Source organism: Pinus tabuliformis, chromosome 6 (genome assembly GCF_031772625.1).
Source record: "Pinus tabuliformis cultivar Carrire ecotype Pingquan chromosome 6, CPIR1, whole genome shotgun sequence".
Classification (NCBI taxonomy): domain Eukaryota; kingdom Viridiplantae; phylum Streptophyta; class Pinopsida; order Pinales; family Pinaceae; genus Pinus; species Pinus tabuliformis.
In genome coordinates this window covers 1236570577-1236588681 of record NC_142292.1, presented here as the reverse complement: position 1 = coordinate 1236588681, position 18105 = coordinate 1236570577, and the positions used below count along the sequence as shown (strand labels likewise).

Genomic DNA, 18105 nt, shown 5'->3' with positions numbered 1-18105 from the left:
AGGCCTTTCACGCAGCCATCAATTCTTTTCAATTCCACTAAAGCAGCAGACGTTAGTCTGAAAATTGTTTATGATATTTCTCTCAGAGGGCTTGATGAACTCTCCACAATTGAGAGATCCTTTGCTACATTTAAGAATACTTTGTTTAATTCAAAAAGCGTACAGATACACTGGGAACTTCAGAATAGAGAATACAATGCAAAACTAGATAAATCTATTGCCATATTCTTGCATTTACTGTCTGGATATCTGCTTCTTTGTAACCTTGCTAACAAGAAGTTGAGCTCCATTTGCCCAAGCTAGGTTTTTACAGTAAGACATAGAATCCGTTCTGAGTTCTTTACATCTACCATGGCCATGGAGCAGGGACGAACCCAGAATAATGCCGAGGATGGCAATTTTTTGGTTAGACTATTGAGCTCGGATGGCAACATTTTCGAGGTGCCGAATGCGGTGGTGTTGCAGTTGGTGATCCTAAGGAAAGCGATAGGGGATATGGGTATTGAAGACCCCATTCCTCTATTCGACGTTTCCAAGAAAATTTTGGAGAAGATTATCGAATACTGCATATATCATATAGATCATACGCCACGGCCCATGGAGACCATAGACGATATCAATCCATGGGATGTCCAGTTCCTGGAAATCGATCGTGAAACCCTCTCTGAAATTGTAATGGCCACCCACTTTCTTGATATCCCGAGTCTTTCATGCCTGGTTTTTCAAAAAAATTCAGAGATAATTAAGAGTTGTGAAACACCCGAAAGAGTCCATCAGACTCTTGGCATTCCAAATGATCTTTCTCCTGAAGTTGAGGAGCATTCTAGTGCTTCAATTACATCATCCTTTAGTACAGATTGACAGGTCGATAATATGCATTATGAAATAATACATACCAGATGTCTAGTCAATTTAACGTCTTAAATTGCTCTACATAAATTATCAATCCGGGTATCGTAAACTGATCAAGTGTGGTGCACTATATGTGCTTAGTTAACCTTTCTCTTACTTCGTTGTTTTATAGTTTTTGTTTTTTGGGTTTTGTTCTTGTTGGTTTTCTAAAGTGTTTAATGCAAATGGAAATCCTATTCTAAGGTCTTAAGAATACTTTTAAAGGACAAGTATGGATAAAGATTTCAAGACAAGGCCTATGTCCCTAATGGTAACTTCCAAAACTTAGCACTTCAAAAGAACTTAAAACATGTTATTGATGGAGTTAGTATTTAAACAAAAGTGCAAATATACAACTAGTTCAATCAAAATAAAATGCAATAACCAAACAATGAGCTAATGACTATGAGACCCAGTATCCTTGCTGCTTCAGCAAAAGGACAAGATGATTCTATCATGTCATTAGTTCAATCAAAATAAAATGCAATAACCAAACAATGAGCTAGTGACTATGAGACCCAGTATCCTTGCTGCTTCAACAAAAGGACAAGATGATTCTATCATGTCATTAGTCATTAAAAGGCTATGTGCATCACTACTCTACAATCAACTTGAAAGCAATTTATGTACAGCTAATATACATGAGAAAAATGTAAAACAACAGTAATCAAAACAACTTGTTATGTACAGCTAATATACATGAGAAAAATGTAAAACAACAGTAATCAAAAAGCTTTGTTATGTACAGCTAATATACATGGTGAAATAAAATGTAAAATTAAATGACAACTATACAAGGCAGGGGCCCTCTACCACCTATGAAATCAAAGCAAAATTAAACACACTTGCATGAATTAAAATTGCATGAATGAAAAATCTAATCTACCTTACATTCTACAAAGCAATATTTACAAAATGAAATCTACTCTACCTTACATCCTAATATGCTCCATGACATCTACTTCACATCTCCTTCCATGTTGAGAACATCAAAGTTTTATTCAATTTCTTCAAAAGTGCAAAGTACAACAAAGTTCGCCAAAGCTTTCAAAACCCATCAAGGAAGAACTATAAACTTAAGAACTAGGGACTAAAAGACTAACAAATGAAGGAGAGAGATCTCCTATTTATACAAAAAGATGAGAGTCATCTCATTAATGATAGTCCATGAATCTCTCCCTCTACCTCTAGAGTCCTAATCAAAATAGGAACTGATAAGACACATGTCTTTTTAGAGTTACAATACAATTAGGAGATGTGACACATATCCTCATGATCCCATGATTCTTTCCAACCAAATTCGAATTTGGCCTTAGAGTGCCACATAAGGGTCTTCTAGAAGTCTCCTTTCAACCTACACATGTCAACAACCTCAACCCATTTGTTAGGTATAAGCATATGCACATTATTTTCTAATTTTTAACCACAAATTCACTTAAAAGACTTAGAATTAATAAAGATTGGAAAAACATAAAGGTGGCCCAATGATAATGAAAGTGGGATGAATGTGGTGACATAGTAGTGAAATGGAGATGAAATGAAGGTGATATAATGGACATAATAGTGAAAGTGTAATGGAAATGAATGACATTTTCAAGGCTCAACATACCCCCCAACTGAAGCTATTGCATGTCCTCATGCAATATATATTACATTAACTCTTTTGATCCTTGAGATTTGGCTTAACTTTGCATGATATCATTTGATAAATTCATATTTCTGCAAAGTGTTTTACTTGAATTGCAACATGGTTGGTTCTTGTGTTACAACCATTTTTTTCTTTGTTGTTGCCTTCTACTTTGATCTTTGAACTTTGCATAATGATATTTTGATTATTGTTGCAAAGTATATCTTTATTGGATTGCATGATGGTTGGTTCTTGTGTGACAACCATGATTTTGTTTGTATCCAATTTATCCTTTAAGCACTTTTTCAAAAGCCATTGTATGCTCATAATAGCAATGTAATAGTTAATATATGTTGGAAGTATGTGAGCTCTTGAATATGATATGGACATGGCAAGATATAAATATGAATGTATTCCCCCCCCCAACTGATGGTATTGGCAATTTTATGAAATGAGGAAGAGAAATGTTTTTCCAACAATTATCATTCTAGCTTTTTATGGAATTCTATGGTCAAAAGTTAGAAAATGTCGTACCTTCACTTACCCTTTGGAATGGATGAGTTGTATGTGTGGTGGCTGAAAATTTCTGATCATATTCTTCTTCAAGTGGCTGAACAAGAGGAGTCATGGATAGAGAGATAAGATGACTTTTTATTGCTCCTACTAAAACTTGCTGAATCTGCTCCAAAATGCTGAAAAATAATAGTCTTCATGTCTTCAAAAATCGTTGGCACAATTCCTACTATGTGAAAAGATGTTCTGATGTCGAACATAGTAGGAAATTGTTGGCTTAGTGGCCATTAATGGATGCCACTAGTCAACACGAGAACTCTCACCATTGATGACAATGAGAGTCAAGATGCCCAAACACATCTTGCTAGGTACGAATGAATTTGCTGATGTCGAGTCACCTAGAAGATCTAACAAACAAGGGACATTAATGTATTTCCATTGTTTGTCAGCATGTGAACTTGCCATTAAGGCATGCAAGCCTCAAGGTGTTTTTACAAAGAACTTAGACTCAAAGGACTATGGACTCAATAATTTGCATTGAAGCAGGGTTTATTTGCAGAATGAAAATGACAGGAAATGGAAGATGGCAATGGAGAGTAGAAATGACAATGGGCAATAAGCATATGAATGAGCCTCTTGCTTTTATTTGTGGGTTATGAATGGACAAAAAGAGATGGAAAGTGTATGTGAATGTAAGTGGAAAATATGGAGTGGAATGAGGTGAATGGTTTATTATGAAGTATGGATGTGATGGATGAATGTGATGGAGACAATAGGATCTGAAAGTTTTCAAGTGTTTGGATCTGATTTTGCATCAGCATATTTCCTCTTTGTTGTTGATCATCCTCTTATGAAACAAATTGGTCTCTTAGAGAGACACCATTCTCTTGTAGTCATTTGTCCTTCCTCCTGGAACCTGCAAAAAACTAATACTTCTTCTGCAATGGAATGTAAGATTATCAAAGGAGAGAAATGGCCAATCTCTCTAGTTATGATATTTACACACAAAACTAAGAATTTGTATTAGTGAAACAAGTTCTCAAAGGAAAAATCAAAAGAATTAATACCTGCTTTGGAATTGGTGCCCAAGTTGAATGTTTCTTCTTTTCAGCAATTTATTTCATTATTTTCCATTTCAAACTCTAATGATAGATTTCTCTTTCTGTAGATCTTGTTGAGATCTTTCCAATGGTACTTAAATCATCAAAATCTGATTTTGTATGAAAAAGTTAGGTTGATTTGAACAATGAGGTCTTTTTTCTGGCTGCGGAATTGGAGAACAGCTGCGTAATTGGACTTTAGCTGCGAAATGTGCACGGTTCTGTAGCTAAAAATCTTGAATACAAAGTTAGCCATTCATCTTTCATCATCAGTCCAAAATTAATCAATACCTTCAGAAAAGTGAGAAAATAACTTGTTCATTTCATTGATTCAAAATTATTATTTTTTCTTGACATGCAGTGACTCAGTGTGGCGACTTTGTGATAACACTCAACTTGACTTCCCTTTGACCGGAGTCTTTTTCATCAAATTTGATCGAATGAATAGGACACCATCCATGTACTAACATTCCCCCAGCTACCCATGTGACTTGTTTTTCTTAATGACACCTGCAACCTAGAGTTTAACAAAACAGCTGCGGAAAGTTGGGTTAGCTGCGGAAAGTTGGGCTAGCTGCGGAAAGTGGCTAAAACAGTCGATCATCAACTTTGAAAAAAAAATTCATTGTCTGTATGTAGGAACACTGCGAATGGAGCAAAACAGTTTTATTGATGAATTTATAGTTGATGAACAGCCTATAACCATGATCATAACTATTTGGCCCTTTCATAGACTTAAGCCCTTCCGGTTCTGCCCTTAGTAACCGACCCATCCTTTACTCTGTTTAAAATTCAATCTGGAATTCAACTGCATCTGAAGGTTTAACAGAGGTAAGACAGTTATGTTGTAAGGTTGATGGAAGAACAATGGCTGAAAATGGAAGATGGATACGGGAGTGTTCAAGAACTATAAACGGAAACAGAGGATGAGCAGCCAAGATGAATTCACAAGAAGATACAAATGCATGCGAGAGTAGTAAACAAGTTCACAAGAAGATACAAATGCATGCGTATAAACATTGTCTTCCCTATTCCATTTTCTCCCAACATTTAACTGGCAGTTTTGAAACATGTACAGATGGGTGGTAGCGACTTCATGGGATTTAATGACAGAGAGTCGTGTTCAATTGGAATACGTCTCTAAACAGGTTTGAGTTTAATAAGGTGGAAGGCGTGTAATCAGGTTTTAGATGCCAGCATGCAGTTGATTCCCAATTAGAATTCCTTTCCTCAGGCACACGCAATTGAATCGCGCATTCAAACTATCAGTTAATCAATTCAAATCCAGTTTTCTTTCACGCGGCGGCAAAAAAGAGGCTCCAAAGAACCGAAGATTTCTCCCAGACCGCCACAAATTTCTTCAAATGATTTCTGGGTTATCTAACTAACCCACCTGGAAAAAAACCCATGTTTTATTTTCTTGAAATTCGTCTCTGTTTGGGAAAATCGAACGTTTGAAGTTTGACGTTTTTTTGTTGTTTACGTTTTTCTGAGTTTTACTGTTCTGTAGGTGTATTACACAGGTTCAGCCACAACATATTGTTTCAATAACCAATTGCCAAATGCCCTAGATACAGTAAGAACACCTCCTACTCTCCATGTTCCAGCCCACATAACATTGCCCCCGGCTTGCTCAATACGCTCCCGTTCATCAACCCTGTTAGGCTTGTGATCTTTAGACAGAGGGACAGAGTTGAAGAATTGGGGTGACTGATAGTCACAGGTTTGTTATCTGAAACGTTTCCAAACAATTGTTGTAGTGATTGTTTTTAATAATGATACCTTGCATTTTTAAAACAACGACTTAAGAATTTTGTTGAACTTACAGCTCAGGTTGTTTATATCACAGGTTTTGTAGCTGGCGGAAATCTAAGTGGCAGCAATTGAGCTTATTGATTCATTCTAACTCAGATCAATCTCCAAATAATTATGGTGAATGCTGAACTCACCCCATGAAGTAGACCTGTAATCTGATGGATATAATGGCAGAGGAAATTGGCTCCAACAGTAAGAGGATTTGACCCCTGAAATAAGATAAAATTCAGCTAACAAATTTGTCCTTTTGTCAGCAAATGTAATCAGCTTACATGCTCTCGCCCTTGGAGAAAAATGACTACTCTGTCCTTAATAATTTAATGGATCACCAGAAGCTACCTTCAAGAATTCAACCCTCTGTTTCTAATCGATAATGTAGCTACCCAAAGGTGAAATCAACTCAGAAATCTGCCACTAAATGATGAATGCCTCCTACAGGAATCAATAGGTCAAAGCTTGAACAGGGAGGCATATTTCTTGTTAAGCACATAGTGGAAGCTAGGAATGGAGATAGCCATAGATTGCTTTTCTCTTTTTTTCTCTGAAATTGTAAAATTTTATAAAAAGGATTAATGATTTTCAATTTCAGGCAGCAAATACTTCAAGAAAAACATGTTAAAAATAGGACTTTGATTGAGGTCTTAGGCTGGTTTTTCATCGATCTGAGCTGGGTAACTAGGCTAGGATCCATGTCGGGACAATTCTGGAGATGCCCATGTGGTCGGTTTTTTCATTGGATGCCTGTAACCTGCTAAACCTTGAAACAGCTGCGGAATTCGCAGCTAGCTGCGGAATCAGGGCAGTTTCTGCAGCTAAGTTGCAAAACCTTATTAAAACAGGATACAGTGTTTTGAAGACCATTACAAACCATAACCAGACAAATTTGGACAATTTGAACCTATCAAAGCAGTTCAGTTTCATTTTTTTTCATTTTTTTATTGAATCAATTGAAATGTTGAAGTTTATTTTGTCTCCTTTTTTTTTTTTTTTACATAACAATTCTTTTTCTAATCCTCCAGATCACACAAAGTGCAGGAGGAGAGCATACTCAAGAATTATTATTTCTTTTTTTACTTAAAAATCCTTTTTCTGATCCTCCAGATCACACAAAGTGCAGGAGGAGAGCATACTCAAGAATTGTTAATTTTTTTCAGATGTAAGAAATAAGGTCTCCTAATTACACTTCCCCGACAACGGCGCCAAAATGTCTAGTCAATTTAATGTCTTAAATTGCTCTACATAAATTATCAATCCGGGTATCGTAAACTGATGAAATGTGGTGCACTATATGTGCTTAGTTAACCTTTCTCTTACTTCGTTGTTTTATAGTTTATGTTGTTTTTGGGGTTTTGTTCTTGTTGGTTTTCTAAAGTGTTTAATGCAAATGGAAATCCTATTCTAAGGTCTTAAGAATACTTTTAAAGGACAAGTATGGATAAAGATTTCAAGACAATGCCTATGTCCCTAATGGTAACTTCCAAAACTTAGCACTTCAAAAGAACTTAAAACATGTTATTGATGGAGTTAGTATTTAAACAAAAGTGCAAATATACAACTAGTTCAATCAAAATAAAATGCAATAACCAAACAATGAGCTAATGACTATGAGACCCAGTATCCTTGCTGCTTCAGCAAAAGGACAAGATGATTCTATCATGTCATTAGTTCAATCAAAATAAAATGCAATAACCAAACAATGAGCTAGTGACTATGAGACCCAGTATCCTTGCTGCTTCAACAAAAGGACAAGATGATTCTATCATGTCATTAGTCATTAAAAGGCTATGTGCATCACTACTCTACAATCGACTTGAAAGCAATTTATGTACAGCTAATATACATGAGAAAAATGTAAAACAACAGTAATCAAAACAACTTGTTATGTATAGCTAATATACATGAGAAAAATGTAAAACAACAGTAATAAAAAAGCTTTGTTATGTACAACTAATATACATGGTGAAATAAAATGTAAAATTAAATGACAACTATACATGGCAGGGGCCCTCTACCACCTATGAAATCAAAGCAAAATTAAACACACTTGCATGAATTAAAATTGCATGAATGAAAAATCTAATCTACCTTACATTCTACAAAGCAATATTTACAAAATGAAATCTACTCTACCTTACATCCTAATATGCTCCATGACATCTACTTCACATCTCCTTCCACGTTGAGAACATCAAAGCTTTATTCAATTTCTTCAAAAGTACAAAGTACAACAAAGTTCTCCAAAGCTTTCAAAACCCATCAAGGAAGAACTACAAACTTAAGAACTAGGGACTAAAAGACTAACAAATGAAGGAGAGAGATCTCCTATTTATACAAAAAGATGAGAGTTGTCTCATTAATGATAGTCCATGAATCTCTCCCTCTACCTCTAGAGTCCTAATCAAAATAGGAACTGATAAGACACATGTCTTTTTAGAGTTACAATACAATTAGGAGATGTGACACATATCCTCATGATCCCATGATTCTTTCCAACCAAATTCGAATTTGGCCTTAGAGTGCCACATAAGGGTCTTCTAGAAGTCTCCTTTCAACCTACACATGTCAACAACCTCAACCCATTTGTTAGGTATAAGCATATGCACATTATTTTCTAATTTTTAACCACAAATTCACTTAAAAGACTTAGAATTAATAAAGATTGGAAAAACATAAAGGTGGCCCAATGATAATGAAAGTGGGATGAATGTGGTGACATAGTAGTGAAATGGAGATTAAATGGAGGTGATATAATGGACATAATAGTGAAAGTGTAATGGAAATGAATGACATTTTCAAGGCTCAACACCAGATACCAAAATATCAAACCAACTCAATCAATCATGTGTAGACTAGTAATAACGCAAATCAACTACCAGCTGTTATAGATCTCACCATCTAATAATCTATACTTCAGTATCTTTTCCTTATAGGAATCCTTGAGCGATGACCCCCACGTGGTGACCTTCAACAAACAGTTTTGCTGAAGGGCCAATCAACATATATGTTTTGAGTCAATAATTCAGCTCCATTAAGATTCATTATTGCAGCCTGAGCCTCCTTAAATGTTTCATACTCAATTAAGGCATAGCCCTTGACAAAACCAGTTTTGCGAACGGATCAAATGCAAGCAACGGGAACTGAGATAAATATTCAAAGGCATTCAATGCATATTGAACACATAATTTGATTATAGGGTTACGACACAGTGTGATAAGAAATGTACTTCAGAATATCAACATTTCTTATTCCTGAATTTCTCTGGTTGATGTTGCTGCCAAATTGAGGCTCAACTTAGCCACTCCCATGGAAGATGCTCTGTGAGTATTTGAAACCTGCACACTAGCTCTCAGTGACGTCAGTTTCTGCAATATGGGCAGAACATAGGTAGAATAGGCAAATAGGCAGAAAAGGAAGTTACAAAGACAAGAATGCTAAAAATAGGGCCGGAGAAATGACAGAGGTTGCATCTAGAATTTCGTTGAGAAAAATATTCATGAAATGCATAAGTGATGGCAAAAATGACCTGCACATAAAGGCCATAAAACAAATGGCTCAAAGTAATTATGCAGGGTAGGAATACGCCTGCTCTGATACGATGTTAAACACGCACATCGCAAAGACAAATAGGAAAGATAAAACATGACAATACAGTTTTATTAACAAATCATATACATTTATAGTACATGGTTTGACCGTTGGGTTTCACATCCCAAGGTCTCTTGGACTTCCTTTTGTCTATTCGTCTTCCATTCTAACCCATTGAGGATTAGGTGTCCAATAATATTACTACAAAATACAAAGAGGTCAATCTTTCAAATCCAAATCATTATTCTACATGTAAGAATAATTTCAAACCTCATTATGAAAATTGTAATATTAAGGGAAATTTGAGATCTAAACTGATCCTCTTAACGAAAATAATGAATAATATCTAAAATAAAAGATAAAACTTGTGAATTTTTCAAGGGAAAGAAGGAAAACTATCCTTTTTCATCGTATTTTTTTACTTATCTCATAAATTTTCTCAAATTTTAAGTGTAGACTCTTTGGATGCATAATTAAATTCCACATGCAATCTATGCATAATTTTGATAGACTCATAGTGCGATACATTGAGATAAATGCATTTTCATGTATTTCTAGTGTATCTCATTGTAGGTCAATCAAAAGTATCCAAAGTGGGTACTTGCTAGATGTATAATTTAATTATAAATTAATTGAATTTTTGTACTTAAAATTTAAGTGAACATATAAAATATAAGTCAAAAGCTAAATTAAAAGAGCAATTTTGTTCCCGTCCCTTGAAAGATATTAACCCTTATGATTGACGTCATCATCTTTTTTGGCATGGGGATTTGGATTCAGGGTTTGAATTACTTGGCCAACAAATACCCCATAAGAACTAGCATTTTCAATATCCAATAGGTGTACAAGGCCTCACCCAAGATCCTCATGGTATTTGTAGGAATAGAGTAGTCAAGTTCTTCATGTAATTAAATCAACAATATAATTCTACAACATAATGATAAAGCCTATCCAAGGGAACACTTCGGCAAACACATTTTACCTTAACACACAAGATTTGGTCATGAATATGCATCCAAGACATCATTATCTCAATGAAATGATAGATCTATAGAAATCCTCATATGAAGAATTCTATTTAAATATCCATTAATACACCATATAAAAAATTCAACATGACACATAAAACTTGGAAAAGAAGAACCAAACAAGAAATTTCATTAACTTAATCAGTAGACCAAATAATTAAATCATATATATTGGACTTAGTCCTTATGCCATATGCAATAACATTAATACAACAATTCAAAACTATAAGAGTAGACAATGCTTTCTCTACATGGCTTTATAGTGTGTCACATTCAGACCAACCCTAACCATCAATTAGTTGGTCAAAAAAATAGTTACAATTACAAAATCATGCATAATATTCCTTTAATACTTAGGATTGTATCCCACAATTATCTCAAGTAGTGTTTGTGCATGATGAATATATGTAATTTAATCCAGAGCTTCACACTGCACCTCTTGCATGCAACTCAATTTTCTTACCCATAACACAAACATTTATTCAAATACTTGGCCCTACCTTGGCACCAACAATATTTAATCCTATTGGTTCTTTTAAAGTTGATTTTGAGATTTTTTTTGTTTTGAGATCCACTTTTTACCTCAAATTTCCCTTAATGGCATGAAAATCATGCAAACATCATAATATTGTAAATTAAACACTTATAGTTTAAAATCAATCAAAACTTAACCAAGAGTGATGGTATGTCATATTTACTTGTTTTAAATAATGATATCTATTAGAGTTGCATGCCATATCCTAATTCATTTATTTTCTCACTCTAAGTTCCATCTATAAATCACCTTAATTCTATTATTCCTAGTCAATGTGGTTATTGAAGTATGGATTAGAAGGGAAGAAACTTCCTATGGTGACTTAAGAGTGTAACATGAAAAGATGTTTTAGATGAGAAATGAATGTTTTAATTTTCCAAGAAAGAGGAGTTTGAAATTATAAAATAACCTTGAGTTGAAAAGGAGAAATCTAAGATTCTACATAAACCCAAGTTTGAAAAATAAAATTCATATGTATGCAAAGTTAACTTTGTTTTCGTGAGAATAAATTCCTGAATTTTTGTTTTTAGAATTACAACATAAGCCATCCCTAAATTTACAAAAAAACAAGAAAGTGCATCATAGGTTAAGAATTCTCATGCAACATTTATATTAAAGACAAAATGTGGCATTCATCTTATTTTATTTTGGTTGAAAATAAGATGAGACCATAATGATACATGGCATATTTTAAATGTTTTAAGAACACAAAATGTTTCAATTTTAAAGGAAAATCACTAAAGGAATATATCGAAATACTTCTTCATCTCATAACAATATATAGTGGAATTTCATGTTGACCACATTAAAATTCAATCTATATGTCATGTCAACAAAATTTTCCAAGATCTACATCTAATGAATAGTCATTCATACAAATGTATCGAAAGGTTTGTATATGCATCAATGCTCGAGAGGATTATTACTAGCTAAGAAATCAAAACTATTACTAATCAAGTCTGGAAAACAAATATCTATGAAAATATATTAGATTATGCATCTATGGCTTCTAGTCATCAATAAATGCATTAAGCTCAAGTTCAAAATTTCAAATGACTCTCAAATAGTGGTTTAATTAGTACTCACTAAAAAATTCAATTCACACTTTGAAAATTTTATAAGTTATATATGACATCCTCCTATATATATCCTCATAACTTCATCATGAGGATCATAGAATTAAGTTACAAAATGCCATAGAAGTAGTCTAAAAATGATAAAAACTTGAATGGTTCAATGTTTTGATTTGTGCTCACCTATGCCTTGGAATTACAATGAAATTTTTATAGGGTGTATAGGATATTATCATAAATATCTCCTAAAAAAATTATCAATATAAATTGGGTTTAAGTGGGTAATAAAATTCAATTGCATGCCATAATAGGAACGATCCAAATAACTCAAAAAAGTTGAGCGGTCCAAAATTTTGATCATTTTTAACTTATCCCTTGGAATTCGAATATAATTTCTTTTTAAGTATAGAATACATACTCCTCTATCATCCCCAAAAATTAATTATATAACATTGATTTTAAGTGGGTCAAATAATTTAATTACAGACCACTAAAGAAGGAATCTAAAAAATTTAGGAAACTAAAGTACAAATGCTTCAAGAAAATTTCCAAGAAGTGTCAAATTCAACCAACCAAAAGAGATGGATCATAAATTTTTATCGTGTTGTTGTAGAAGCTACAACCACCCTCCAAAAATTTTTCTTAGCCTCGTTTTAGAGCCTCCCTACCAACCTTTCACAAAATCATGTCTTGTCTTGTCAAGTACACAAGCTTCAGTGACTTTCTTTCAAAATGACAACCTATCCATCAAAGCTTGTTGTATCCCCTCATAGGCTATTTCACCGGACTTGGTTCAACTATAGCCTGAGCAACTCCCTTAAGAAATTGTACAATTCTGGAGGTCAACCAGCCTTCCCTCTATAAATTGTGCAATTATGTCTGGCAGCCTACTAGGCTCTTGAATTGCGCAAATCTCCTTGTCACTATTCACTGAGAAAATTGCATAATTCCTCCCAACAGGGCTGCTCAGCCTAGAAATTTCACAATTCTGGGCAGTAGTTAGCTACTCCACCCAGAAATTTCACAATCCCTCTGGGTAGCTAGCCCAACTCCCTCCCATTTCTTTCCTCCCAGCTGAGCAGACTATTGCATGTGCAGTTCAGTTGACTGGTTCCCTCCGGGACCGAGCAAAACTGATTTGCATGCATGGGATGATCCTCCCATGGCAGCATGCAAAGGAATCCCTTGGTTCCGGGATCTATTTTTACAGCTGGAGGTTATATGCAAGGATCATCTCAGAAACCTCATGCCAAGTGTCTCTTTTCCTAGGTTTGTGGCATGCACGTCACAACCTCGATCTTATCAAAACTCATCAATTGGATGTTGCAGAGCTCATTCGTCACATTGAAAATGTAGCTCTTGCATGCCACATTGTATGTAGGAGTTGTTGGCACATTTTGCTGAGTTGTCTTGGGGAAAGCCTATTTCTCATGACTTGTGCTACGTTTTTGTCACTTTTTGTAATTCGCTTTGTGTGAGTGTTGTCTTCTTCATTTCAATGAGCGCTTGCTATCGTTTACATGCATACTACATTGTACTAGTTTCGTTTCAGTTTTCATTTGCATCTCACAGTTGTCGCATGCATGACACTGTTTTGCACGGAAGATTGCCATTGCGGCGACTCGCTTCACACATATTCATGCTTTCCCGTTTTTCGAATCCTGCACTTTCTATTTGCATGAATGATCATTCACTCTTGTTTTCACTCATCCCACCATGCATTCAAACTTCTCATGTTTTTAGTTGCCCATCGGCCAAACTAGGCTTCCGTGGTCCAGACGTGCCTTGCCTACCTAGCACTGTGCATTTCCAGAAGCGAAGGCTCTACCTCCCTACCAAAAATTGCGCAAGCCTAGCCAAGTATTGACCTCAAGGGTTGCTTTGCGCAATTCTGGGAGGCAGTGTCCCATTGGCCCCATAACTGTGCAATGCAGTTCTTTGGTTGCATGTCACCACTGAATGAAATTGCACATTGTGCAGTGCCAGTCCTTAGCAGGTCAGGCTAGACTATGCATTATGCAGTTCCAATAGTTAGTCAGCCTCCCAATAATCCATACTATGCCTTGTGTAGTTTTTTCAGTCAGTCTCCTGACCTCCCGGGGGAAATTGCACAACCTTCATGATCAGTCACACAGGTATGTTACAAGTGAGTTCTCAAGTTCATTGTGGTTTTCCACTGACATATTTCTTGCCATGAGTGTGGCTATGTCTCCAGTTATCGCAACTATTCATTGGCCTCTCAACAGCACAAGTGAAATGGCTTCCAGGAGAGCAGAGTCAAAGATGTTGTTCAAAGCACACTTGGGGATGTATTCGATCAAGTGTCTCTAAACTTTATTACCTACGAGGACATCAAGTTGTTGATAGAAAAGGACATCAAGATATGATGACAACAACATCACAGCAAGTAGCACCATAAACAATAGTTGAAGGTAGCATACCAGAAGGAACAAACACAAGAGGAAGGTTGTTAACAACATGGAGGCGGAACAAAGTTTCAAAATCAAGAAAAGCCACTTGTGATGAAAGAAACTTTGGAGACTCAGGCTATGAGGTGACGATGCGACATGAATATCGCGTGAAGGAAGAGAACAAAACAGATAATGGGTTGCATGTGTTGAAGCAGCAACTCAAGGAATAATAGGAGCTGCATAGATAAGAGAATGATTTGCAGCAGGAACAGGTATAGTAGGGGTGCAACATGCCCTCACAGATGAAACTTCACCCGTACAATTTATAGATCCATCCCAGCAACTGGCACAGAGCAGACAAGGTGAGAAGTGTTTTTGATCACATACAAGGGAATGCTACAACATGCATGTTATTTTGTGCATGCATGTGATCTAACCCATTTGGCACACTCATCGAGGCAAATATGAGAAGCAAGTCTGACTGGAGATGAACATGCAGTTGAAAGTTGATGCACATGACCACCCACACACACTAGAAGATCAACATGGACACTATGTATCATTGTGTTGCCAGTTCGGCTACACCCAAGAAGACCATGTGCATGCTAGCAAATGAGTTGGATGGAGGAGCCATACCAATGGACCCAAATGCAACAAAGGCAAGATTTCGCTTCAACAAGATGTCACCATGGAGCGCATGCACACCATCACAGACGACCAAGCTTAGCATCAAATCAGCACTTTCACCATCACAAGAATGTCAAAGAGTTGGTCTCACAACAACGGACCGAGTGTCACTGATGTCTTGCATGGCTTTATCAAGCCATTTTTTCTCAAACGAGCACATGTGCATTATAATGTAACATCTTGTCAAGTGGAAGTTCAAGTTTCGATAGTTGGATGAAACAGTCATAGAGTAGATGAAGGGTCATGACGGTAGATGAACTGTCACAAAGGGGAATGTCAAGGGTTACCCCACCCTTTGTTATAAATAGAACATCACAACTCATTGTAAAGGCTTTTGGTTAGCCAAGCTTCTGATAGGACTATCTTAGAGAGAGCTTCGACAGTATTGTAATGAGCCTTGGCTTCTCCACTGCGCAGAGATAATATATCTCTTTGGAGGAGCAGGCAGTTGTGGCTGTAATGTTCCTCTATCAGAACTAGTGTTTAGGCATGGATGTATTGTATGACTAGAACTTACACTTCTTAATATATGCATATGTTGAATTTTATTTCAGCTATCTATTTACTCTAATGATATATGTATATGTTTGCTTGCGGATGCATGTATAGCTATTTATGTGGATGTATGTATGAATATTTCTGAAACGTGATGTTGGTTCAACCATCACTTTGTATTGCTAGCTAACTTACATTCCATGTTGTGATGCATCTTTGCTCGTGTATTCTCTTCTTAACTCCATGCTATCATAGGTTTCCAAGGGGTGCACTCATCTCAACCCCCATGTGTTAGAACCTCTCATGGACCTTCCTTGGCTTGCTGCAGCTCTCACACCCTTGGTACCAACAAGGACATCTTACATTCCTCTATGTGAAATCGCGGTGAAGGCATTACCATACGAACCACTACTGGGACTCCAACAACAAATGGTCTGAGGTCTAATTGGGACTTCTTACCATGGAGATCCCCTTACATGTTGGCGGGTCGAGAAGTGTCAACATTTTGGTGCTAGAAGGAGGGCCAGATGACAAGCAGAGTCCTCACATTTGTTTTAAATATCTACATATCTATCATGACTAACTATCGAGTTCCTCTTCTGGAGTGTATGTATTATGGAAAGGACTTCATTATCTCGGAAAAGCTCTCAGATAACTTGTCACATAAAACATATGATGGTGGAGGCCACATAGCCTTGGTTAGGCATGCAGTTGGCGTTGTAGGCTAATGCAAAAGACATTGAATCTTTGAAGAATACATGACCTGCGTGTTGTTTGTTTACACGCTTCGAGGGCACCCAATGCACTGGTGTGCCACACTGCCCAAAAAATTTATTCATTCTCTTTCTCATCTAGTCACAGAGATAGACCGAGCTTTCAATCACTTTAACCATAAAGCACTCGATCAAGAAATTATGAAATTATGAAAAGCACTCAATGAATCCGTTGATTAGTTTTACACAATCTTTTGTAATATTTCATACTGATTTCCTGAAGATAAAATTGATTGGGAATCTCTTTATAGAATATTTAAGTATCTTCTTCACATATCCAAACAACACTCAACACACTTCAGTGATGGAGCTACACAATCATAGGCAGGCACAGTTGCTGTCACAAGTGACTGTCCGCCTTCACCTCATCAAACAACTCCACCACAACTGAGTGATATCAGAGATCATGCACACACATCTGTTGAATTGTCACAACCTCCCACCTAACTTGCTCTTGATATTTGTGCATATTTGGCTTGAAAGCTTGTTGGTTGTCACGTGGATTTGTTCTCTCAACCTCCGTCCTCGCATTTTGTTGATCCTCTGGATTATACTGTCTTGTGTTCTTCCATTCTGGACTCCTCACCTACTATGAATGAGGATCAAGTTGTCAACATATTTGGTGTTATACAGCCAACCTACACCATCATTCATGATGAGTGTGTGCGGGAATATAAAGAAGAACTCATGGTGAAGGATGACTCACTTCTAGTTGCATCGTCTCTTCTTTATCCTGACATCCCTTGTGATTTTTCCACTGCTGATTTCCCCTGTGAAAACCCATTTCCAGATTTTTCTACTTCCGATAATTCATAGGACATGTCGGATGTCAGTATGTCATCACAGTGTGGAGAGGACACATCTTCCTCCAAAAATCCATCCAATTTGCCATCTATCATTTCTAAAAACACAGAGGGTGAAAATATTTGCTTCTCCTATACCCCTCTACCTAATTAATCAAATCATGAGGATGCCGACAAACATCCTGAATTTTTTTATCTTGGTTGTCCTGATCTCTCTACTTCTTCATTTGATCATGATGTTGATTCAATTTTTGTTAATCTGCATAAGACACTAGTCTATGATGATCTATCAGTCAACGAAGTCGAAACCCTGCAGAATGTCAAGGCACTTCAGCTTGAGCTAATGGTTATGTTAGGTCCTCGTTGTACTGAGGTTGGTTTCACTTCTGGTCAGGAAATTGTTGAAACATTCAAGGCTCCTCATCACTCTCTGCTTTGCATTGAATATCAGCCAAACACTCAAATTTCTCTTCCTCCACTCGAACTACATGATCCCATCTCTCATGCATTGGTGGAATCTTACACAGCAAACGCACATGCACAACGTAAGTGGTCTACCTTTCTCACGTTTGCTTTCAAGTCACAGTCAAGAGAATGCATACACTTGACATCTGCACATAGTGTAGCACAACACCATGGAAGCTCCATAGAGTTCATGTCATGCGCTTTCACTCATCTTTTTTCTCTAGTCGCTTGTAAGCTCGAAGTGTGTCTGTATTCATCGTTATATATTTCATTCTTGCTGGTATGCACAACTGTGATGTTCACA

General features: G+C 36.4%; 1 pseudogene; it reads left to right on the top strand.

The window, feature by feature from the left end:
- The first annotated feature begins 351 nt into the window (after positions 1-351).
- Positions 352-861, top strand: LOC149263158 (SKP1-like protein 12 pseudogene; annotated as a pseudogene).
- The last annotated feature ends 17244 nt before the right edge of the window (positions 862-18105 follow it).